The sequence below is a fragment of the Chiloscyllium punctatum genome, chromosome 22 (assembly GCF_047496795.1).
Source record: "Chiloscyllium punctatum isolate Juve2018m chromosome 22, sChiPun1.3, whole genome shotgun sequence".
In the NCBI taxonomy this organism is placed as follows: Eukaryota; Metazoa; Chordata; class Chondrichthyes; order Orectolobiformes; family Hemiscylliidae; genus Chiloscyllium; species Chiloscyllium punctatum.
In genome coordinates this window covers 30,841,752-30,853,319 of record NC_092760.1, presented here as the reverse complement: position 1 = coordinate 30,853,319, position 11,568 = coordinate 30,841,752, and the positions used below count along the sequence as shown (strand labels likewise).

Below are 11,568 nucleotides of genomic sequence, written 5' to 3'. Positions count from 1 at the left end.
AACAAGACACATAGAAAATATGATCAGGCATAGTTAACATTGACTTATGAAAGGAACATGGCATTTGATAAATATGTTATTATGGTTGTAGCTACTGGTGTAGATAAGGAGGAACCAGTGGATGTTGTGTATTTGGATTAAAAATATTAAATTGTGCAGGTTATTGAGGTTATTGCATAAAATTAAAGTTTGTGGGATTGGTGGTTATGTATCAGCAAGGAACAAAGATTAGCTGAAAGATGGCAGAATGAGGTTTTAAGATAAGTAGATCATTTTCACTATTCAAAAAGATGGTGTTCCAATTGAACTCATTATCTGGTCATTATCATATTGTTAACTTTTTGGATTTTGCTGTGGGCAAATTGTGTGCTCCGTTTCAGACAATGCTACAGTGGCTACACTTTATAATTACATCATTGGCTGTAAATCACTTGGAGGCATCTGGTAATTGTGAACAACATTAAATAAATATGCATTTCTTTTTTCTTTAACTTCACCTGCTAACACGATCATCATATCAATTCATTCCCTTTGCAACCTAAAGTCCTTTGATGTCTCCTTTAAGTATGCCCTATAGCTGTGTCCAGTAGTGAATACCAAAGATTTTTAATCCTTTGAGTGACTAAATTTCTCCACTTCTCACCCCTTATTCAGAGACTGTGATCTCTCCTTCTAGACTCACAAGGCAACAGGAACACCCTCCTGGAATCTAATTCTTAAGTTCCTCAAGAATTTCATGTGTTTCATTGATAGCATCTCCCAACCTTCTAAAGTTTATGGCTGATGCAATCAATCTTTCCAACTAAACAATTTTCTAATCCCAGGCATCAGTTGAGTAAATAAAAACTGAAAGAACTACAAACGCTGTAAATCAGAAACAAAACAGAGGTTGCTGGAAAATCTCAGCAGATCTGGCAGCATCCATGAAGATAAATCAGAAATAACGTTTCAGGTCCAATGACGCTTCATCAGAACAGTAAACTTTGGCTGCACTCTCTGCAAACACAAGTATACATTTTTAAAACTATTCTGGCACATCGGAGGTTGAGGGGTGACCTTATGGATGTTTATAAAATCATGAGCGGCCTAGATAAGGTGACTAGCAAAAGTCTTTTCCCTAAGGTAGGAGAATTCCAAACCAGAGGACATATTTTTACGGTGAAGGGAGAGGGATTTGAAGGGGATCTGAGAGGCAACTTTTTCACACAGAAGGTGGTTCGTATGTGGAATAAACTGCCAGAGGAAGTGGTAGGTGCAGTTACAGTTACAATATTTAAAAGATATTTGGACAGGTACACAAATAGGCAAGATGTAGAGGGATATGGGCCAAATGCAAGCAAATGGGACTAGTTCAGTTTAGGAAACTTAGTTGGCATGAACAAGTTGGACCAAAGGGTCTGTTTCTGTGCTGTATGACTCTCTGATTGTCTGACTCTTTAACTCTACCAGCAATGTACAGTATTCCAGCCCGTACATAATTGTACTAAGACTTTGTTGCTCTCATACTCCATTCATTTGTAACAAACTGAAATTCATTTGCTTTCCTAATTGTTTGCTCTACCTGTATGTTCATTTTCACTGACTCATGTACCTCCAAATCCTTCTGAATACAAGCATTTCTCAAATTGAACCTCTGAAGAGGAATATGAACCTCTGAGTTTTGGACTAAGTGGTAACAGTTTGTACTTTAGACCATAATTTGGCGATGCTGGTGTTGGACTGGGGTGTACAAAATTAAAGATCACACAACACCAGGTTTATTTGTAAGCCACTAGCTTTCAGAGCGCTGCTCCTTCATCAGGTTTATGAACCACCTGTTGAAGGAGTGGAACTCGGAAAGCTAGTGTTTCCAAATAAACCCGTTGGACTATAACCTGGTGTTGTGTGATTTTTAACTTTGTACTTTAGACCAATATACAACATGCATCCCATTTAGTAATGCGAGATACGTATGTGTTGGGTACTGCAAGGATCTGCTATTTAAAATCAAATTTAAGTGGAGGTGGCTGATTGGCGCTGATCATATTTAAGTGAGAGACTCGAAGACAGAATGCCCTTCTCCTGCTCCAATTCTAGAAATCTTTACGTTCTTAAATACTTCAAGATCATTATCATTCCAGGAACCTTTGACAGAGGCAAAGTTTTGATAGAAAAGAGCAGCTTTGGACAAACCAAATGTAAGGTACAGAGTGAAATATTAATTTATCTCATGCACAGAATATTCTATTTCATTTTACTGTTTAGGACTCTAAGAGGTTTTCTTTTCCCATATCACTAATAATATCAATATTCAACTGGAACATGACAGGATACAGGTCAAATAAAATCAAAAACCACCACCTGACCCCATCTCCTCTCAATCTCTCATCTCCTCACCAACTATCTAAATCCCCCAACCTCCTCTCCCTCTCCCTCACTTCCCCAACCTCCTCTCCCTCTCCCTCACTTCCCCAACCTCCTCTCTCTCTCCCTCACTCCCCCAACCTCCTCACTCTCTCCCTCACTTCCTGACCACCTCTCTCCCTCCCTCACTTCCCTGACTTCCTCTCCCTCTCCCTCACTTCCCCAACCTCCTTTCCCTCTCCCTCACTTCCCCGATTTCCTCTCCCTCTCCCTCATTCCCCCATCCTCCTCTCTCCCTCCCTCACTTCCCCAACCTTCTCTCCCCCTCCCTGACTTCTCCAACCTCCACTCCCTTTCCCTCACTTCCCCAACCTCCTTTCCCTCTCCCTCACTTCCCCGATTTCCTCTCCCTCTCCCTCCCTCACTTCCCCATCCTCCTCTCTCTCTCCCTCACTTCCCCAACCTCCTCTCCCTCACTTGTCAAACTTCCTATTCCCTCTTCCTCACTACTCCAACCTCCTATCTCCTCTCTCTCTCTCCCTCAAATACCCAAACTCCTATTCTCCACTCCCTCTCCCTCACTCCCCTATCCCCTCTCCCTCACTTCTCCAACATCCTGTCTCTTCTCCTTCTCCCTCACTGGCCACTGCTGCTGATTGAAAGGAGAGAGCCGCGGGTCATCTTCGCTGGATAAAGGAGAAGAGCAGAAACCACGAGAGGAATCGGCGCTAAACCTGATAACTCACTTCCAAAGCACTCGAGGCTGAGCTGTTAACAACAACAGAAATCCAACTCATTGAGTCTTGATGGTTAAATAAGCAGAAATTGTGTTCCTTAGGGAGAGACCTTTAATGCGTTAATCCCAGACCTGGGAGGATTCTGAAGTTACAATCTCGATCAGTTGAGAGCTGCAATCTCCCGCGGCTAGTGGGGTGTTTTTTTTTAACTCTGAGCAGCTAATGTAAGTGAAGCACTGAAATGGCCCGCCGCATGGTCTTCATCGGAAATACCACTTTGACAAATTCAAAGGTTCCACCTCAGTCCTTCTAAGAGTCAAGCAAAACAAAACTGTGGGATTTTAAGAAAGGGGAGCAGGGCCTTTGTCCTTGTTAGTTGGAAAAGCCAGAACACAGCCCCACAGCCGAGGGGGATTGAGATGAGCCGGGAACGTGTTGGATAGTAAAAAATCGGGGGAGGGGAGGCGCTGGTGAGAGTAGTACCGTATATTTAAACTTGATGTTAGCCCTTCATTGCTAATCTTATCGAAAGTATCAACCTTCATCACCTCCTGCCACTCCCCCAGGAGACGGTCAGATCAGAGCAGCTCGAGTCGTTTATTTTGATTATTTTATTCATTACATAAGACTTTGCAGGGCCCACGACTCTCACCCATTCTCCAGGGGGATGAGCAAGCCAGCTGCTAGGCTCTCACTCCAAACGTCCCCAAACAGATGGCTGCGTTCGGAACCCAACCATCTGTCAAATCCTATGGTCCAGCTGGCGGGGAAGGGGGGAATCATTTGACTGCGGAAGGAGGGGAGAAATGCAGGCGCCAGTGGAGTTGCCTAATCAGCTTTCCCCGCGCTCCTACTCTGGTTGGAGGCAGTTGGCCATTGGCGAGGGTGTGGAACAGGATCGGGTTAGCATTTCGGAAAGAAGCTTGCAGCTAGTCGTTTAACAGTTTAAGCAGGTCTTATTGCAACCTGCGATCTTTGCACCGCACAGCGCGACGCACCATGACATTTCATTCTTCATGTCCAACCTGGCCTTTAAAACAATCTTTAATTTTTGAATACTGAGTACATTTAACTTCAGTTGCAAAAAAAACATGCGAATACTAACTACAAGTGCCCGTATGAAATTCAAGAACTGAAACTGCAAAAGTTACCGCTGTCCCGTCTGGATTTTTTGTAATTTGTGTGTATATAGCGACAGGGATGTTAGCACTGCTGCCTCACAGCGCCAGAGACCCGGGTTCAATTCCCGTCTCAGGCAACTGTCTGTGTGGAGTTTGCACATTGTCCCCGTGTCTGCGTGGGTTTCCTCCGGGTGCTCCGGTTTCCACCCACTGTTCAAAAATGTGCAGGTTAGATGAATTGGCCATGCTAAATTGCCCGTAGTGTTAGGTGAAGGGGAATGGGTCTGGGTGGGCTGCTCTTCGGAGGGTCGGTGTGGACTTGTTGGGCCGAAGGGCCTGTTCCCACACTGTAAGTAATCTAATCTCATAATACGTGAAAAGGCAGGAACGTGGAGTTGAGGATGATCAGATCAGCCATGATGTCATTGAATCTTGGGGCAGACTCTCTGGGTCAAATGGCCTCCTACTGCCCTTGTGTTTTATGGTCTTACATATAAAGCTGTCGCTTTGCACAGTAAGTTCCGGCCTGTTGACAATATGGGCTCTGAAATACCCATGGCAATTAAAATTCATTCTAGATTTGTTCTGGCAGGGGTTAAACGGGAAAGGAACTTTCCAGTTGGGGAACTTAGCGCCTCATTTGTGCTCTACTCTCGAAAGCTGAGAGAGTTTCTGAATTCTCCTGGGAGCTGAGGCCTCGCCACCTCTGAGCTCAAGGACACCGTTTTGAGAGGCCACTCCGCCTTAATCTCTCAGTGTTTGCCCATTTTTGTCAGTTATTTTCAGACGCCCCCGTGCTGTGAGGAGTACGTTACTCTTCCCTCCCACTGTTTTGTTGCATCAATCTCATCTCATGTTTCTGTTTAGTACGTTCGATCCGCTGGAACCAGGTGCAGAGTTTTATCAGGTTGCTAGAAGAGGGGCCGGTGAATGGCTACGATGCCATCTATTGGTGGGTACTACCAGGCTGCCTTTGTCTAGAACAAAATGCGCTCACGACCTTACTCTGTCGCTCCAAGTCCTTTTCTCGAGTTTCTCGAAGTCTATTTCTTTTTTCTCAGTGTCACTCTGGAGTTATCATCTCCCTCTCATCCTATCTCTCAGTCATCCTTCCAGTAGCAATCTGCGCGTCTAGTCTTGCGCCCACACCCCCTCCCTAACTCCTTCCGCAACCCTCTATTTTTGAAACCGACACATTTCTCGCTCTCTGCAGCTTTCCCTTATATTCTTGTATTTCTAAGTCCATACCTCACGCTTATATTTTCTGCTGGTCTGATTTCGGAATCAATGTTTTCAACAGCTCACCATTCACTCCAATTTTAACCCCACCCCCCCCCACCCCAAATTCACGCACTATGTCCCCAATGAATTTCTCTATGCATTTGTCTCTCAAGTTGTCTGAATTTCCAACATTCTGCAAGCCTTGTTTTGCAAATTGGTCTGAGTCAAGGAGTGAAATTGAATCGTGTGACCCTTGAAGCAGTCAAATTAATTTTCAATCTCCTTATACGCGAATTAACCATTCCGCATTTACCACAAGAATAAATCCCACCAAGTGATCTTCACTTTCAAACAAACTTCTGGCTACTATATCTCTATCTCTCCCTCTCTATTCTCTTTGGCTTGGGCTACAAGTCGGAAACATTTGCAACCTATCCTGCCCATCTTGTCAGCAATGCAAAACACCCTGTATTTGTATGCAACAGTTAATAAGAAGTCACTAAACTTAATCCCGAAAAGGAGATTTCTTCAAAAACAAGCATGTTATTTTCCTCGTGTTACCTTAAGTCGAAAAAAACACTGAATTTCTTTACCCCCCAGTAGCAATACTGAATTATAATTATACGCCTTTTATCTCAAATGCAGGCTTGCAGAAGATCATTTGAAAGTTTCCACGCCACTAATTTAATGCGAACGCCCGCGGTACTTTAGAATTGCTGTTTACCCACTTTGACAGGTTATTTCATTAAAATATTGACTATATTTAACGAGAGTGAGCGAGGTACAGAGAGGGAGAGAAAGACAGTAACAGATAGACACAACTATAATACTACTATCTTTGACAACAAATATCACAACCCGGCGGTTGTCTCAAATTCATTCATTTGTTATCATTCGTCATATTCAGAACTATGTGAGTTGACCCGCCCCAACGCTGTCCAAATAAAGAGAAATGTTAGGGCTCAGCGGGGATCTGTGGAAAAGCTTAACAGCCAAACAATTATTTCACCAATTTTGTGTCCTGCTTCAAAAATCACCCCCGTCCCCCAACAAATTTACAGAAAACAACTTGCCACACATATATACTTTCATCCAGATGGTCAATATTTTACAGCCAATAGTGTACCTGTTAAATTTATGAACTGGAGCACAGCAAGGTCCCCTACACAGCAATACAACAACCTGTGTGTTCATTTAACTGTTTGATACCAGTTGGAAACCAGTTGGAATCACACTGCAGAGAAGCCCCATTAACTACTTGATTTTAGATCCAGCTGAGAGGTGGGAAAGGACTTAGGTTGATGAATTAATTTAAAAGAAAGCGTCTCCCACCTCGCAACATTCTCCTTGTGCCGGTCTAAGAGTGACACCCTGCATTACATATTCAATCAAGTGGGTCTTAAAGTCACATCCTTCTCACTTAGAGGTCACAGCGCTCTGACTGACCTGAGATTAACATCTATTCACTTCGGGATTTTGTTGTCTGCAGATTTATGGACATGACTCTATGTTGTGACTCAGACTGAGATATCGCAGCGCGTTTAAGAACCGTTATGTGAATTCAGTACGCGAGGCTCAATTGAATTTTGCTGAGTTCTGGCGTGAGCATTTTTGGTATTTGGGTGTTTCAGGACCATGGACAGCGGTGCTCTTGTCCACGGTGCTGAAACGCTGTACGAGAGAAACATTCAAAACACGGGGACTACGTAAAGAAGCCCGCTGTGTGGTAGGGTGAAAGAAGCATTAGGACGCACAAATAACTTACATTCCTAAATAAATCACACATTAGGCCAGCTCATGAAATAAATTACCGGCCCTAAACAGCCCAATGTTCGCTGAATTGATAAAGAACTCTAACTGTGGCGATGCGTGCAAGGAAGGATTCCCCTCTGGAATTGCACAGGGCTCTGCAAGGCGTTACATGTGGGAATATTCATGGTTGAAGTATATGCTGGTTAATCAAGAGTGACAAAGAATATTAGCACAACAATTTCCCTGCACTGTGAGTGTACAGATCTGCAAGAGACTCAATTACTTTTCTAATCTGTCGGCTGTAACCTGGACGGACACGACTGAGAGATGTCTACACCTCTTTGCAATGATATCTGTTCACGGACGGAGTTAGCACGCACGCACGCATCCATCAATAAGGTCTAAAGATAATTTCACTCGTGTCGAATATCGAGACGAGGAAGGTTAAGTGGACGTTAGGTAAGTGCATGCGGAAGAAACAAAAGGGTATTGCTGAGAAGGTTTTTTTAAAAAAAAGTAGGACGAGAGGAAACTGGTTTGCAGAACAGAGCACTAACGAGTTAGGTCGAATAATCTGTCTGTGTGCTATACGTGCTATGGAAACCAGGATGACTGTTCCTCTAAAGGGCAATCTGCTCACAGTGTTGGTTGACACTCTTGGGATACAGAGGTCTCGGTCGTTTTGAAATGCAAATTCTCCCTTCCTAGCGCCACCACCCCCACCCCCACCCCCACCCCCACCCCCACCCCCATGCCACACGAACACACACGCACACCCCAACAACCCTGTCATGGAGAGCTACATCAACCTGGCCACATGGACCTGGTGTCAGATTCTATGAACTGGCGGCTCCCGGTTGGTTCGAGTTTAGATTCTAATTAACAGTAAGATTAATAAGAGGTAATTTCTGCCGTTAGGATTAGGGCTAAGAGTAGCCTCATGACTCGGTATTTTACTGGTTGCGGCTAGGTGTTACCTTTCAGGTGGGAGTCAATAGAATTTACTTTAATCTCTTTAAAGATTTAAAATTGCGCTTTTGCGCTTTGCAGGATGCCTGACATGACTAATATTTCCGTATAGAGTTTCACAGGACGCAGATTTGACTCCGAATGAGGAAAACATAGACTTTAGAAGGGCCCAAATGATTTTACACAGCCAATAAAATTTCAGCCTTCAGTTTAAAGACTTTCCAAGCAGCTAATCCAGTCAACGAATTTATTGTGAGCAGATCATCAGACCTTCAGCGTCTCATCTGGCAGCCGCTAAAGTTAGCCGCTGCATTCCAACACATACTCTTATCTCAGTCTTGGTTCCATAGTCACCTCATGACACATGCGTTTGTCTAATGCCCCATTGCTATGACTGTCACCGATGTAGAGCCAGCGGGAATGAGGAGACGGAAGGCTGGAGTCTCAAGAAGGCAAGTGAGACTGACCAATGCCAACATTCTTAGCTGCTTTGGCCGAGATGTGCCCATGGGTAATTTCAGCGCAACACTTTCCCCCAGGTGACCCGGAGTCATCCACAACATGCATCAAGAGGTAGTGAGGCTGTGAAGTAAGGAAGAGCATCACGAAGTTGGAGGCTTCTTTCTCGAAGTCCAACCAATTGCCACCACGAAAACAACGGCTCCCCAATTACACACACACACACACACACACACACGCTCATGGCTTCATCTTAACTCCGATTATGAGCATTGCACATTTGTGGGCAGTGGGCATGTCACCTGGATATGTGCTAACTTTCACTCCTCTCCCATCCCCCTAACTCTTGCACTTCTGTCTGTGATGTCAGCCAGCACTCCCCACTGAAAGGATACATATTTGTGAAGGGGGCAGTGAAGAAATGAATGCAATTTAGCAGCTGATTGCTGTTGTAACAGTCCCATAAAATCCATGAACTTGGATGATTTAATGGTCCCGAACGACTCCAATTTGACAATGCTCAGTGTTAAATAGTCTCGATGCTTTGGATGGGGATTAATGTATATTCTAACTAGGGGATGGGGAGACTCCGTGATGATTGGCTGCATTTGCATTACATCACCTCTATTGGCTTGCCGCTATTTCTCTGGACCGAAAAAAGAGTCAGTGCCTTCACCGAACAGCATCACATCCTACTCAGTCTCCACCGTCTCTCCCAACACGAGTTAATGGGAGCAGGGAACTCTGCTCCCTTCCCCCCGAAAAGGACGGCGACCAAGTAGGGCGGGGAGGGGTGGCTGGGGCGGGGGTGTCATTTCCTGAAAGCTACTCAGAAAATGTTCCAGAAGAGGTTCGACGGACGCTCAAAAGTATTTGGCCATAACTCCCAGCAGCTAGCAGAGGTAGGCGGGCAGGTAGCACAACGATCCCAGCTCTCGAAATTCCTGGGCGAATCCTCCCAAGGATTGTAACAGTGCCTCAAGAGTGCATATGAAAGCAGATATGAAGGCTGCGGTGGACTTCAGGTAGGTGCTGTCTCTACTACCTTGCCCGTGAGGTCATCATCAATGTCCGCTGGTGATCCGCGCTTCGCTCGGTCAATGTGCAGCTTGGAGTAAAGCACTGTAATGGAAACAGTGAGGATTGTCACTTTCTTTAGGAAGTTTTACATTAAACACGCCTGTAATTGGTAAGCGGCTGCTGTTGTCTTGTTAAGCCCCGGAATTGAATTGAGAACTGAGTGGAAGTTTCCTGCAACTTTGAATCTTACGGAGGTGGGGTGGGGTGGGGTGTGGGGGGGGTGGTGGTGGGGGGAATGGTTTTTAATCGCTAAGCAAGCGCGCTTGTCTCTTGGGATGCTGTGCCTAAACCCCTCATTCTCCTATCCGACTCACTGGTAAAATATTGGGCCCACACTTCCCAAGTCAAAGCAAATCTTTTACCTAGAGTATTAAGGTGCTTGTAGAGTATTAAGGTGCTTGTCTTGGCTGCCTTCTTTATAAGTAACTGCAATGTTTATTTGGTGTGACCTCAGTGATATTTGGTGTTTACCTTAAGGAGAATGAAGCCTGTACATTTTTAATTAGTTAAGTGTCATTTGAATTATAATAGATGTACCTTCACCTGGTTTCTGTTTGACTCACCGGAATGTCATTTTGACAAGGCTTCCCTTTTATTCTTACTCTGTAAGTTAATTCAAAACTGGTTTGTCGTTTAAACACCCTGATGGATCCAATCGTAAATTGAGTTTAATATTAATTCGAGTTATTTTACACAGTTATATCAGCTTTTCATCCGATCACCCCTCACAGTGGTGGGATAATGTCGGATGCCTACGACCAAGATTCCCCTTCAAAATCCCCACCAACCAAACCATCAGGAAAATCGCTGCAAACTTTGTCAACTAACAATGCCGTTTTCTACTTGAAGGATGTTCCCTAGTGAATTTCCCTGCCCGGATTTGAAGCAGGGGGATTTAAATGTAACATTCAGACCCAAACAAGTGTAATTGTTGGAGAGTCTAGTTTCCTGGAAATGACCACTGTACTGGATCCATTGGATAATGCAAACAAACCACAGGTGAACGGATTAGAAGTAAAGTCAAAGCTAAAATTTTGAATTAACTCCTCACTGTAATAGCCCACAACAGATCAACATCAGTCCAGATCAGAACCATCCCACAAATAACTCAATCAGACCCAATCAATGAAGCAAACTGAACATCGCGGATCCAACAATGAGCAATCAGTCCACCCACTACATAAATCCCTGAATGCCAAGTCACCCCAATCCATTATTAAAGCAAGGAATAGATGATCATGAGAAAAGCAAACTATGTACTTTCGTGCCAAACTCCATTCTAAGCAATCAAACCATGATGAATGGAAATGACTGAAATGAATCAAACCGAAAACTATCTCAAAACCAAAGTGAATCCAACCTTACCTTAAATGCCTCCAGATCTGGCAGTTCCTAATGTAATTCACAGAATTCTAGTTTTTTTAAGGACCAGATCCATATTAAACAACCTGTGATTAGACCATATCAAAGTAAACTAAGTAGGAGCACTCCCAGCTTAAACCAACATAGTTGCAGCACGCTGTTAAGGACATGTATGTTGCTTTTCATTTAGTAAACTCACTGATTTTATGAATGACTAAATGCCCATCTAGAACGAATCCTGAACTTGCTATATTCACATCTAATACCAAAAGGGAATGCTCTTATATCTTTTTTTAAATGACATGAAGAAACTATATTTGCACAGCAATTTTGTTGTGATCTGGATTGCACCGCCTGGAAGAGTCATGGAATAGCTTCAATCAAAGTCTTCAAGGGAAAGTATTTACAGGTAGGACAGTGGGATTAATTGGCCAAATCTACCAAACAGGGGAACAAAGGACCCAATAGTCTCCTTAGGTGATATATCTATGGATCTATGAAAATAAGTTATTCCAATTTGTGTG

At 43.9% G+C, this 11,568-nt stretch overlaps 1 protein-coding gene across 2 annotated transcripts in view; it reads left to right on the top strand.

Annotated features, from left to right (window-relative positions):
- Positions 1 to 7,603: 7,603 nt before the first annotated feature.
- The window catches only part of chrm4a (cholinergic receptor, muscarinic 4a), a 99,675-nt gene continuing 95,710 nt past the window's right edge, over positions 7,604 to 11,568 (top strand). Inside the window, exon 1 of one of the 2 annotated variants that reach the window (XM_072591945.1) lies at positions 7,604 to 7,633. The gene's annotated coding sequence lies outside the window, so the exon portion shown is untranslated. Of the gene's footprint in view, positions 7,634 to 8,804; positions 9,628 to 11,568 lie in introns of those variants that run through there. The other variant, XM_072591944.1, reaches the window with a different exon arrangement.